Below are 13,232 nucleotides of genomic sequence, written 5' to 3'. Positions count from 1 at the left end.
TCTGTATGCAAGACATATGATCTGCTTGTTGAGCAATACAGTAGGATGAACATATTAACCAGTAGGTGACATTTAACTTCTACTTACTAATATCTTGTTATAAATGGGCTACTTCCTGGTTAGCTTATGTATAACAGTGTTCTTAAAAGGATAAGCTATAGGTCAACTGAAATCTGATATCACATGGAACGTATTCATAATAAAACTCAGTTATGGAAAAATGATAGGGAAAGGTACTATGTGATCATCATTCACGACTAGAAATGAATACATCAGTGAAATGCAATCTTATGGATGTCTACTTAGAAGCAGGTCATAATGAGTTCAGTAAAAATTGCTTCCAAGTAAATATGGAAAGGATAAAGATGAGATTTCATATAACACATGCTCACAATACAGTAGCTTTACAAAATATTCCTTAGTTAATTTTTCTCTTTCACAATCAATTTCCCTGTATTAATGAGTGCCGAGCTTTATAAGTGAAGATCAAATTACAAAATCCAGGTTTAGCAAAGACAGTACATTAAGTTAAATAAATTCATTTCCAGTGATTGCTGGGGAAAAGAAATAAACAAATTGAGCAGGTTTGGGAACAGTCAACCCTTTGGAATAAACAAAGCAATTTAAGAATCCAGGAATGTCTGTAAAAGCATGGCTTGTCACTTCCTAAATTTTGAGCAAACAGGTTTGTGCAGCTGTGTACAATTACATGAAACTAAAGGACTATTTATATAATAACAATGCATTATAAATTTACAAGATTCAAAATATTACTCAAGAGAGGCATTCAAATATATGAAACTGGTTTCCACTATAGTTCGAGCTGGATGGAGGAGGACGAGCTGGGGGGGGGGGGAAGGAGGAGATAGGACTGTACTGTTGACATAAGCACTGACTGTCATCTCTCCTCTAGATAATATTAGATGGGTTCATAAGCCATGCTTTGTTTCAATCATCAATTGTACACGGTCATACAACAAACCACAATAAGCGTAGGGCAGTGGAGGAACTCTGCCATTGTCAATTAAAGCCAGCATGCTGGATTGTAACATGCATTCCTGACAAAAACATGGGACTTAAATCTCTGTGGATTAAAACTGGTTTGCTGGTGTGATGAAGAGGAGAATCCATAATATGATGAAAAGGGTCTAGACAGTCAGGATGCTCAGTGCCCGGTGAAGAAATTTGGTAGTAGGTCTAGTTTGATTCCCTTGTGTCCTGGAAGAAGGAAGCTGCTATATATTCCTTTCAATACAGACATAAGGTGCAATGTTTACATCCGCGTAAACATTCACAGTAACATCCGTAGAACATCCAACAATAAGAATAAAAGAATTCAAACTAACAGCAAAAGTGCTAAATATAACTGAACAATATTCCCAGTCACTACTGGAATTCATTCTGAATATCCCACCTAGGACAACCATTAATCACCAAAGGTTCTGGGGAACTTGCAGGGGATGATAGTGGAGGTGAGGGCATTGCATGTCATAGCAATGTGCTTACTGAGTAACAACAGCCCACCCATACTCCTAGGTGTATGGGACAGTACTGGACAGTGTTGGCTATGACAATCATTCCTCTATTGCTCTCTGGTTTCTACTAAGAAATTGAATTCTCTGCTCTTTGAAGTTTATGAGTGTTTAAGTTTAAATCAATGGATAATGGTTAGGAGAGGCTCATAGGTTCAGGTTCCACCTCTGTCTGGTGGTAGTAATCAAGGTTTGCCCCCAGATATAGCTTGAGAATCCTCAAAACCAATAAATAAAACATAATTGCTGGTGCATTTGCCTTCAGGCAGAACTATTCATGATGTGGGCTTGACTGCATGGTAATAAATCCACAAGCTTGTTCCAAAGACAACTGCTGGTCACAATGTTCCCTTTCTAAATCTGCCTTGATATATTCTAAAGACTTTAAATTCACTGTTTTCAGTCTGGAAGGATCAGATTTTCTTCTTTTAATAAAACTCAGAAGTTACAGGCACAGATGCAATTCAGTATTCACAGAGGTCTTCCTCTCTCACAATAATAGAATCTATGGAGAAGATTTCCAATGAAACTAAGTGGTTAGAAGTTCAGGACTGGTAAATGGAAGAGCTTTCCCCCTCCTCAAATGCATATTTAAATTACAGAATTTGCTATATCATAAGATGTAATGATCATCCATTTGCACAGCTGTAAAAAGGGATACACCTTTTTTTGTGCCACACACCGAATAGTACTATGTATTTCTTCAGTCAATGACTAGCACACACACTGAATAATTTACTTGGAACAGCATCTTGGTGGTAAATGGTGCAGAAGCATGCGATGCGCAGGGTCAGGGCCAAGAGTGGATGGAGATACCCCTTTTCTTATTTTGTCTGTTGCCCCTCCTTGCTGGCTCCTCCCCATTCCTCCAAGACCTTCAAGGTCCCTTCCAATGCTATGATGCTATGATTCTACATCTAGGGTGGTGGAACAGATTTCTTTTATACACCATACATTTTTTATTTATTTATTTATTTATTTATCAATCAAATTTATCACCACCCATCTCCCACAAAAGGGACTCTGGGAGGTTTACAATAAAACATAAGTAAAAAGCATATAAAAGTATAAAATAATATAATGCATAATAAAATGTATAAATATAGTGGGAACCCAATGGCTAAAAGTTCTCTATAATTCACAAGCAGAGCAGGGTCCTTCTAAGAGACTAACCATCTCCAGCAATGACTATTCTCCCTCCCCCACTATGACAGAACCAGGTCTTTAGTTGTTTCCTAAAGTCCAGAAGGGAGGGAGCTGCTCTCACTTTCTGGGGAAGGATATTCCAAAGGGCAGGGACTATTGCGGAGAAGGCCCGCCTCCTGGACCCTGTCAGATGGAGTTCTCTTACAGATGGGGTCCATAGCATGCCCTCTCTTATTGTCATGCCTCCTTCAGGGCTGGCCTGATGGCATTCCAGTGCCCCATTTCTCCATCAAGGTTGAGCAATTGTTTTAGCACTGAGGTAGACCTCATAGGTTTAGGATGCTGTGAGATAAAAACAAAACGAAAAAACAAAATAACCTTCTGCTCTTCTAAAATTTTCTTTTAAAATTGGTTGCAGCAGTGGGCCACCTCTCTCTACCAAATGATAGGACCCATCTCAAAATCACATCGGCTTCTTTAATCGCAGCTTTTGGTTTGTCTGTCACGAGGCTAGAAGATAACCTCTGTACCAACTGAAAAGCTTGATGTTCTAAGGACCATTCTGATTTTTGGTTCTGATACATAAATTTAAAATCAAGGCAAGAGAATGCTAAAGCCTTGTACAAGAACATTGGCAACCCAGCTTTCTTTTCTCTTTAAATGCACTCCTACTGCAACCTGGAATCTTCTTAAACCCATCAACCTTGTGTTGACTTCTTCCTTGTTAATGAAAGCTACTCTTTTAGAGAATGCTGTGCAGCTCAGCTGCTATTTTATGTTATTTATGTCGTTTCTAATTTAGGTTGTTTTTTTTAACTCTATTTTTATTCTGTCTTGTTATTCGCCCAGAGTCATGTATATGAAATGGCCGGCCATATACATTTATTAACTAACTAATTAACTACAGATGCATGATAGCTGTGGATGCTTCCAACTTAGAAAGACTCAAAACAGTTTAATCCAATGATCTAGTAGTTGTGAAGACTGATTCTTTCCAAGAAGCCCAGCCCATCTGACAATGCAAACATTAAAAGAAGGAGAGAAAGTGGAAAGCTTGCATCTGCAAGCTGAAGTGAATAAAGGTTGATAGATAGGGCTGCCTGGAGGAGGTTGCCATTAGCAGGATTCATTGCTGCAAACATCAGATGGCATTCATGTGCTCAGCTATAGTGTGTTTGTCAGGAGGCTGGTTTAGCTTCTCTTGTGGATCCTGACATTCTGCATTGTAAACCACAGTTTATGCTTGGAAGCTTGTATGAATCCTGTCCATAATGGTCAGATAAACAAACCTTGGTTTAGTGTAATGTGTTAACCCAATGAACTGTGATTATTTCCAAAGGAGAATTTCTTGTGAGGAGTGTCCACATTTTCCTTGATGTTTTGGCATACTAGAATCTGGATTAGTTCCCATCAAGGTTTTATTTTGGATGAGCTGGCTGTGTTTGCAAAATCCATTGAACCAGAAATGAGCCATCCACATTTTACCTAATGTGTTATGCAAATTCAGCTTGGGTGGTTATTTAATGGTTGGGTGTATTATGTGAACTAAGAAAATTGGGTTAATTGATTAAACCATAGCTCAGTTAACCAAGTTGTGTGAACTCAGCTACTCTCTTGCCCAAGCTTAAACTCATGAATGATTTTGTCTGGTTTTCATTTAAATGTTTCTTTGAAAAGTTGGAAGATGGTGCAATAAAACCATAGCCTACTTTTGAACTTCTGAAGAATCTTTGAAGGCAGGATAGCTTGATCCTCTGTATCGTCTGATCATACAGGAAGACAGCCTTTCCTAAACTGGAATTCTCTCCATGCATTAATGGACAATAATTTGTATCATCTCAGGCCATGCTGACCAAGTAGAGATAGGATTTGTAGCCCTTTAGTACATCTGGATCAACTTTTTGTTTTCTCATCTCTAGATGGCAGGACACTTTGTTAATGATTTTTATAACCAGGGTTGGAAGGGGGCCCTGGAAACAAGAAGTCAGAGAGCTTGGCAGTCATATTTAGCACCACTTGACAGGGGGAGTCTACCAGCAGGGATCAAAAAGTTGAAAAAGGTGGTAGCCATAACTACACAACCAAAACCCCATCCCAACTTTGATCACCCATTTGCAACCACTTTCTTGACATTTTGGACCTGACCCTAATTTCCCCACCAGTGGATGGCCCTGGTTGTTAAGACCAAAGCTGAGCCAAGCTTCAGGATGGAAATTTAACATTTCAAGATACGGTTTGGACATACCTACTTTGTTTTGGGGGGGGGGGTTGGTTGACCCTGCAGTGGGCAAGTTGGTGATGCAAAATTGACAGTGGGGCTAGGAGTTTCTGACTCTACTAAGCCTACATTATAGTCTTTGTTTGGAGGGAATCTACCTCAAAATAGCAGAAAACGCATTCAAACCGATAGTCAAAGTGCTGCAAAAAAAAAAAAAAAGAGGTGGAAGGGGGTAATCAGGAGCTGCCAAACAACTTTTAAGAGAGCAAAAGAGAATATGGATTTCTTCAAGAGGTTTATATGTCTAGAGACTGGGCAAAAACTTTATTCATTTTTGCTTTTTGCTTTTTGCTTTTTGCTTTTTGCTTTTTGCTTTTTGCTTTTTGCTTTTTGCTTTTTGCTTTTTGCTTTTTGCTTTTTGCTTTTTGCTTTGCTTGTTTGCTTGATGTAAACCTGAATACTCCAGTGTTGGAAACCAGACATGCATATGTACACACACCAGCCTTGATCAGTTTACAAGCCACATACATGGCAAAATGTTTATTTGCATACTGCAATATGGATTGGCATTTGGCTGTACAGTATAGGTGTCATTTAGGTTTTCCAAAAGCACTATATGTGAGGAGAAAAGCTTGACAGCCTTTCAAAACAAAGCAAAACATGATTACAGTTAGTTGCTTCCAATATATGAATTGTTTGTCTGGGGAAGTCTAAGAAATTGTTCTATCAGGGTGCAGTTGTCTGGCGTCTTTTTCACTCACAGCATCTCCTTCTGCTGTGAAACCGTCTCCTTGGTGATTTTTTTTTAACCAAAGCCTTTGTTTTTGAGCTGAAGGAGTTTACCCATCAGGTGCAAATCTTTGTGAATACTGTAAAATCTGGGAATATTTTCCTTTGCTTTTGCTAAAAGGCACATGATATTGATACACTGACAACAACGCTTGAGAGACTACATAATCTTAATTCTCTTGTTTCCTTGTGGCTTTCTCCATTTTCTTTTGTGACCTTCTTCAATTTTTGGAAATAATAGAAGCAGAATCAACACTTTTTTTTATCATTATAAGGATACTACATCTCCATTCTTCTTCTAGTCCAGAAAAAATTCTCCAACCTCAAAGATTACAGTGGGCCCTAAAAGCTATTCCTCTTATATCAACCCCCTAGCCATCATCATCCTCCTGAATTCCATCTGAGCTACTTTGACTTTGAGGAAAAGCAAGGCAGACTATAAACCTAAGTTTCAGGAGAACATTAATTAATTCAGGGATAGAGCATATGAAAGTCTCAGGTTGTGTCCCTCTCCAGGTAGGACTGGGAAAAGCATTTGTCTGAAACTAGGGATAGGCATAGGGGTATAGATAGATAGATAGATGATAGATAGATAGATAGATAGATAGATAGATAGATAGATAGATAGAGGCAACCTTCCAGAAGAACTCTAGTACTTGTCAACCTGATCAATCCCGAGAGATGATGGGTAGTGCAGTCCAGACCAAACAACATCTAAAGGACTATATGTCACCTATTCTGATGCAATTAATTGGTTAGGAAACTAATCAACCATGGTGTCTTCACTACATGACTTTGGGCCAGTCACTATCTCTCAGTCCAGTCTCCTTCACAGAATAGCTATTGTGGGAATAACATGAAGGAAGATCCCCTTGGAAGTAATCTTCAGCTCTTGGAGAAAATGTAGAATACAATCTAATTAATAAATAAACCAACGATCAGTACCCAGACTTTTTATTCTTACTTATGACATCTAAACCCAACCTTGCCGTTAAAGAGCCAGACCTCTATGAATGATCCCCGTGCCTGCTTTTATCCTTACAACAACTTTGGGGTAGATTAGGTGAAAAGGTAATGATTGGCTGGAAGTCAGCCAGAAACCTCCATGGATAAATCCTCCAAGTTTGCTAGATCAAGCAAGAGGGTTATTTACTCCAGAGAAAGGTGGAAACCAGATGTAGATATATAAGTGATTTGCATAGCATATAAACTTTTCCTAGTTAGATGGAACATTGTGAAAAGCTAAGCAAAGTTGGACCTGGCTAGTGATTGGATGGGAGACCAAGAAAAAATTCCAGGGCTGTAGTCCTAACTGAATTTGAACAAGATCCTAGAAGAAGACAATAGTAAACCATTTCCATACTGTTCCCAGGAAAACAACATGGATGTGTCACCAGGAGTCAAGCTTGATCTCAAGTAGACTTTACTTACACATTTTACTTCTTCAAACAAAAAAAGTTTAGATCATAAGAGTATATTTTTGTCTGGTATCCAAAATGAGTTGCTAAATTCACAATTGTTTAATTGTGTTTTCTTTTGTAACAGGGTTGGATTGGTAGATCTTTGGGTTCTAGTAAAAATTCAAATTGAATCCCCCAAGTCTGCCAACTCCTGATCTAATCTAGCATCCTGTTTCCAATAAAACCTAACCAGATGCCTCTGAGAAACAATAGACCATCTAAGCAATTACTGTCATCTGGTACTAACTGTCTAATAAACTTCTACTGAAGCTGGCAATAACACTTAGAAACCAAGACTAATAGCCAATATTAGTTGCACGTTTGGATAGAGGAAGACAGTGCATTTCCTTCTGGCAAATTCTGAACTAAACTGGAACTTATCCAAATCAACAAAAGTGTCCTCTTAGCAGTCCCAACCAAGCTGGACTTTAACTGTGGCTTGAGACCCACTTTAGAGATTCAGATCCCAGAACACAATGCAAGACATTAATCCCTTACTCTCCAAGACCTTTCTCCAGGGAAAATGTCAGGGGGAATAGCAGATTGTAATTTTATGACCAATAGCTTTCATTCTCACCTCTTTATTCCCTATTACAGTGCTTTTGAGTGGAATTTAAGGAAGAACTCATCAGTTGGTATCTCTTGGGTTGAAAATAAAACAAGTCTCAATCTCATTTTCACTTGTTACAATTCCTTAAACTTTTTATTTTGAGTAAAGGTATACCATTTTCCTATCAATTGCTCTTCCAATGAGGAGGAGGAAGAGGAGGAGGAGGAGGAGGAGAAGAGGAAGAGGAAGAGGAAGAAGAAGAAGAAGAAGAACTGTCTTCCCCCCAACCCCTCAAACTCTAAAATTCCCTTGCACAAACATTACATTTAGCTGTCTGAAATGTTGAAGGTTTTTCTAGGAGTAAAATATATGCCCTTTTCATATAAGTTGACCAAAATGTGCAAAATATGCCCTTGCTGAACCTATACTTCTGCACATCACTGAGGCAGGGATTTGTACCCACTGACTTGGTCTTTTGGTGTAATGGTATGCGGGAAAGACCTTGGGAGATGGGGCAAAGAGATGCTGCCTAGGGAGTGGTCAGATAAGAGACAGCATAGCCCACAGCTGCATAATGGGTAGAGAAAGAGGCTCAGAAGGGACCCTCCCTTGCTTCTCAGGCTGTAAAAGAGATGGCGGGAGATTTGTATTTTCAGACTTGCAAGATTCTGTTAATATAGCTTTATAATTAAGTAGAATTAGCTTATCTGGTTGTGTTTCCTGTCTGGTCAACCTGGTAAGGCTGACATTTGGTGATCCATCGCCTCTTTTTGAGTGGTTAAGATAACTAATGAAATTTAGTTAGACCAATACGATAGAAATACGATCAATCAGAAGAAATGTAACTGTTATATGTAACCCTGTGCTTCTGCTGGTCCTTGGTCTTCCTGTTTTTTCCAAGATTCTTGGCCCCAGAAAGGTATGGATTAGGAACATTTAACTCTAAATAAAGGGTGACACCCTCTCCAAAACTGATTCCGTAAAACTGCATCTTGCTGCGCATTAATGCACAACCAACTCTCCTCATTTCCTTCATAAAGGGTGCTGGATGTTCTCACTCCCACACTACAGATGCACAGGAACATCACAGGTTCTGTAGATACCTTCTAGAGTTCTTCTTGTACCCCGAGCTCTGCTTTAAAGCTTCCCCCATAGTAGTGAAGATCTGTTTATTGCTGCCAACCATGGTAGTAGTAAGGGTATATTTACTGTGGCTAATAATGCTTTGAAATGTGGCTGGCAATTGTAGAGCTGGAAGAGGAAAGACACAGATGGGTAAAGTCATATTAGCCTTAGTAGCTTGGAGAGCAGGGGGGGGGGGGGGAATGGCTGTTTATTTTTCTGCCTCTTTGCCAGCTAAAGTGTTGTGCAAGGGAAGACTGAACATTTCTGAGAGTGCTGTAAGGAAACAAATGTCTTCCTTTAATCTGTCGGACTAAGAGCTGCAATGTTTGCAGATGGTGTCAATATGGAAAATCAATTCCCATTGTATGTTTTTCCTAAGCTGGCTCCTTTTCAGCAACATGTTGCACCTCTCACTGTTCTTGCAATAGGAACTGGCCACTGGGAAGAAAAACCCCTATCCACCGGGCGGCTGGAATACTTAGCAGCATTACGGGACAGTTTGGCGAGCTCGCTCCTGTTTTTTAGAAAGTGACTTTTATTTGCTTGCTTGTTCCAAGGAGAATCTGGCACAGAATAGGAGGCCAGGAACAGGACTTGATCCCAAGTTCCATGCTTTGAGCACGTGAATGGATCTTACATGCCTACAATCGTCTGTACATAGGGGTTTTTCTAATACGGATCCCTGCTTTTCCAAAGGTTCAGATTCGCTGTCAGTTGTATACGTGCACAACCCCACCACACATCAAGAACCAAGTAGAGAAGAATAAGTGGAAACATGATAGCCATCTTCAAGTATCTTTTGATCTTGTTTTGCAGAGATGAGCTCTCTCTCTTGTTCCAGATAGTAAATTGCAAGATACAGATGGTAGTCCTCGGTTAATGACCACTTGTTCAGTGACCATCCCAAGTTGCAATGGTGCTGAATGAATGGTACTTATGACAAGTCCTCAAAGTTATGGCTGTCGCAGCACTCCTGGGGTCACGTGACAGTGATTCAGGTGCTTGGCAACTGGCTCTCACTTACAACAGCTGCAGCATCCTACGGTCACATGATTGCCATTTGTGACCTTCCCTGTCAGCTTCCCGCAAGCAAAGTCAATGCAGAAGCCAGCAGGGAAGGTCGCAAGTCACTCCGGTAAGTCTCCCCGGCCTCCCAAGCCCTCCCCCGACCTCCCCCACTCCCCTGAAGCACCCCCCCCCAGCACCCCCACGCTCCTTACCTGGGATTTCTGCCACTTCCTGCTTAACAACGTGCACACCTTGAGGTTACGATGGCAACCGGGACTGCCACAATTGCTGTCACTAAGTGATGAGGTCACATGACGTTGTGCCTTACCACCTCATCACATTGTGATGGCAATCCTGGTCCCAACTGCTGTCATAACGTGAGGACTACCTGTAATGGCTGAATATGGCAAGGGAACAGGTTTTGGGTTAAATGTGGGTAGAAACCTTCTAACTATTAAGAGTTGCCTGAGACAGCCTTATTATTGGGTTTTCCTCTACTGAAACTAAGGAAGTAGAGGTTGGGATTGCAAGATTATTGCACTGAGAAGGAGGTTAGACCAGAAGAGTTCCAAGAAACTTTCTTTAACTCTAAACCAGTGTTTCTCAACCTTGGGAACTTTAAGGTGTGTGGACTTCAACTCCCAGAATTCCTCAGCCAGCCATGCTGGCTGAGGAATTCTGGGAGTTGAAGTCCACACATCTTAAAGTTCCCAAGGTTGAGAAACATTGTTCTAAACAGATTGCATAGAGACCAAAAACTCCATGTAACTGGGTTTTCTCAAGTCATTATAACCTTCAGCTTAATCTGTCTTCTGCTTTTACTGCAATGTCCCTCCAACTTTTCTTCAGCAAGTGTACTCAACTTGATTTAACTGTATCATTCTGGAAGGCTGTGAGTTAAAAAGAGGGGATGGGAATGAACAAGGGATCATCTGCAACTGTTTCAGATTGAATGACTGCCCTTCAAAAGTGGACAGAAGTGGAACAAAGAAATGGAGATAATTATGCAAAATACCTTAAGTTTGCTTTCATCTTAATCCACTTAAATCAATTAATACACTTGCTTACTTGTCATTTTAAACCATAATGTAGTTTTTTGAGTTTTGCCTTGGGATGTTGAGTCAACCCAGCCATGGTGGTTTGTAAACTATGATTTGTAGCTAACAAATTGTAATTTATTCAATAAGCCATGGTTAAACCATGGCTTAGTGTATGCACACTAAGTCAATAAGATTTCTCCCCATGTATTTAATACTGTTTCCATTTATCCTGCTGAGAAAGGCAACTGAATGGATTAAAGAGCAAGATTGTTTTATGTAAAAAGAAGGAACATAAAGTTGGCTTATTTGATCAGGGTTAAAATGGGATATGTTGTTACTCTGGGTGGTTCTTTCCGGACTTGTTGACATCTGGACTGGAAAATATGTTGTGTATTCAGTTTGCTTACAGTTAATAGTTGAGATATGAAATGATGTTAACTAACGTGATTATTTTAGGGCTCTGTTTGGACTTTTTGCTGACACCTGGCCTGGAAAAGATGTTTATTAGATTTGCCTATAGTTAAGTTATAGGATGAAGAGTTTTATTTCTGTTAATTGTTAACTAGAGCCAGTTTGGTCTAGTGGTTAAGGTGCTGTGCTAGAAACCAGGGGGCTGAGAGTTCTAGTCCTGCCTTAGGCACGAAAGCCGGTTGGGTGACCTGGGGCCATTCCCTCCCTCTCAGCCCAAGAGCCAATCAGGAGTAGTAGGAGAGTTCTAGTCCTGCCTTAGGCATGAAAGCCAGCTGGGAGACCTTGGGCCAGTCCCTCTCTCTCAGCCCAGGAGCCAATCAGGCATGGTATGAGAGTTCTAGTCCCGCCTTAGGCATGAAAGCCGGCTGGGTGACCTTGGGCCAGTCCCCCTCTCTCAGCCCAACCCACCTCACAGGGCTGTTGTTGTGGGGAAAATAGGAGGAGGAAGGAGTATTAGTTCTGCTCGCTGCCTTGAGTTATTTATAAAAATAATAAAGGGATAAAAATAAAATAAATAAATAAAAAACTTGGAGCCCCTCAAAGCCACACCCAAAGCTTGGGGGTCTCTGGGGCTTCAGGGGGTACATTCATGTTGTTCATCACCTGTGCTGTTTGGAGAAAGGTACATTTTCAACTATGACAAACATAAAGCATCTCAGTGAAGCTGTTTGTAAAAACTCACAGAGGTACAGATACTCCAACAGATGATCAAACACGAACATCTGGGGGCATAATTAGGCAATGAATTATATTGTTCTGTAGGAAATGTCCTTCTTGGGAAGGGGAAGGAAGAGGAACTCAAGAGCTATTTCTTTGCTGCTATCCAGTAGTCCTCTGGATTTTTGCAAGTCAGCTTTATTTCCATAAAACTGCTTTGGAGAAAGCACTTGCTGTTCCACATTTGCTCATTAATTATGCAGAAGCCACTCCAGCAATTTCCAAAAGGCCCATGAACTGGTCACCTGTGTTGGCCCGCTTATGCACACTTTGGCTGTAGCCTCTGTTGAGAACTCCAGTGGATTGGTCCTCTATAAGCTTCTTTTCTGACAGCCCGGCTTGTACATCCATAACCAAGCTGTTCAAATCATATGGTTTCAGGTGGGGAGCGGGGGAGGGAATGCAATCACCTTAAAAACAGAGAGAGATTAAGCAAACATGTCTGTAATGCTGTCAGCTTTTCATCTGGACTTTTTCAGAACCAGGGCATAGAAGGCCTGGATTTTCCCCCCCATCTCTCTATGCATTTGGTGGAAAAAAGGGAAGCCATTTTAAAAGGTCATTGGAAGGACACTGCTATAAAGCAGCTGAAATCCAGACATCCCCTTCAACCTGCAGGAAATTCTCTTCCATGCTTGATTCAAAACACCTTAAAAAAAAAAAAGCATAGATGTTCCGATTTCTCCTGGTGCACCAGAATTACCATGTGAATGGTTTCTGGATCTGGGAGGCTGTGAGCTGACATGAAGGGAAGTGAAATTGGCCACAAACATGTTGCCAGAAAAGATAAAATCTATCAACAAAAATCCAGGACTAAATCTAGAGAGATGATAGACAGACAGATGATGATAGATGATAGACAGATATAGTTAGATAGATGATAGATGATGATAGATAGATAGATAGAGATTGATTATGTGCCAACAAGTCATTTTTTACTCCAAGGGACCACATAGATATAGATTTTCTCCATAATCTACATAGACTTCCATGCAATTGGCACAGACCGGTTTAAATCCATGGTGCAACTTTGAAAACCTCTAGAATCCAAATGGAGAAACTGTGCATCTTACTCCATTGGGGAAGACGATGATGACCTGTGTGTTGATTAAAGTCCTACTTGCTTATGGTAACTTCAAGCTCCCTAATACTTTCCCTTCTGATGGCTCTTGAACT

This window comes from Candoia aspera, chromosome 7 (genome assembly GCF_035149785.1).
Source record: "Candoia aspera isolate rCanAsp1 chromosome 7, rCanAsp1.hap2, whole genome shotgun sequence".
Taxonomy (NCBI): domain Eukaryota; kingdom Metazoa; phylum Chordata; class Lepidosauria; order Squamata; family Boidae; genus Candoia; species Candoia aspera.
This window is presented reverse-complemented; position numbering follows the sequence as displayed.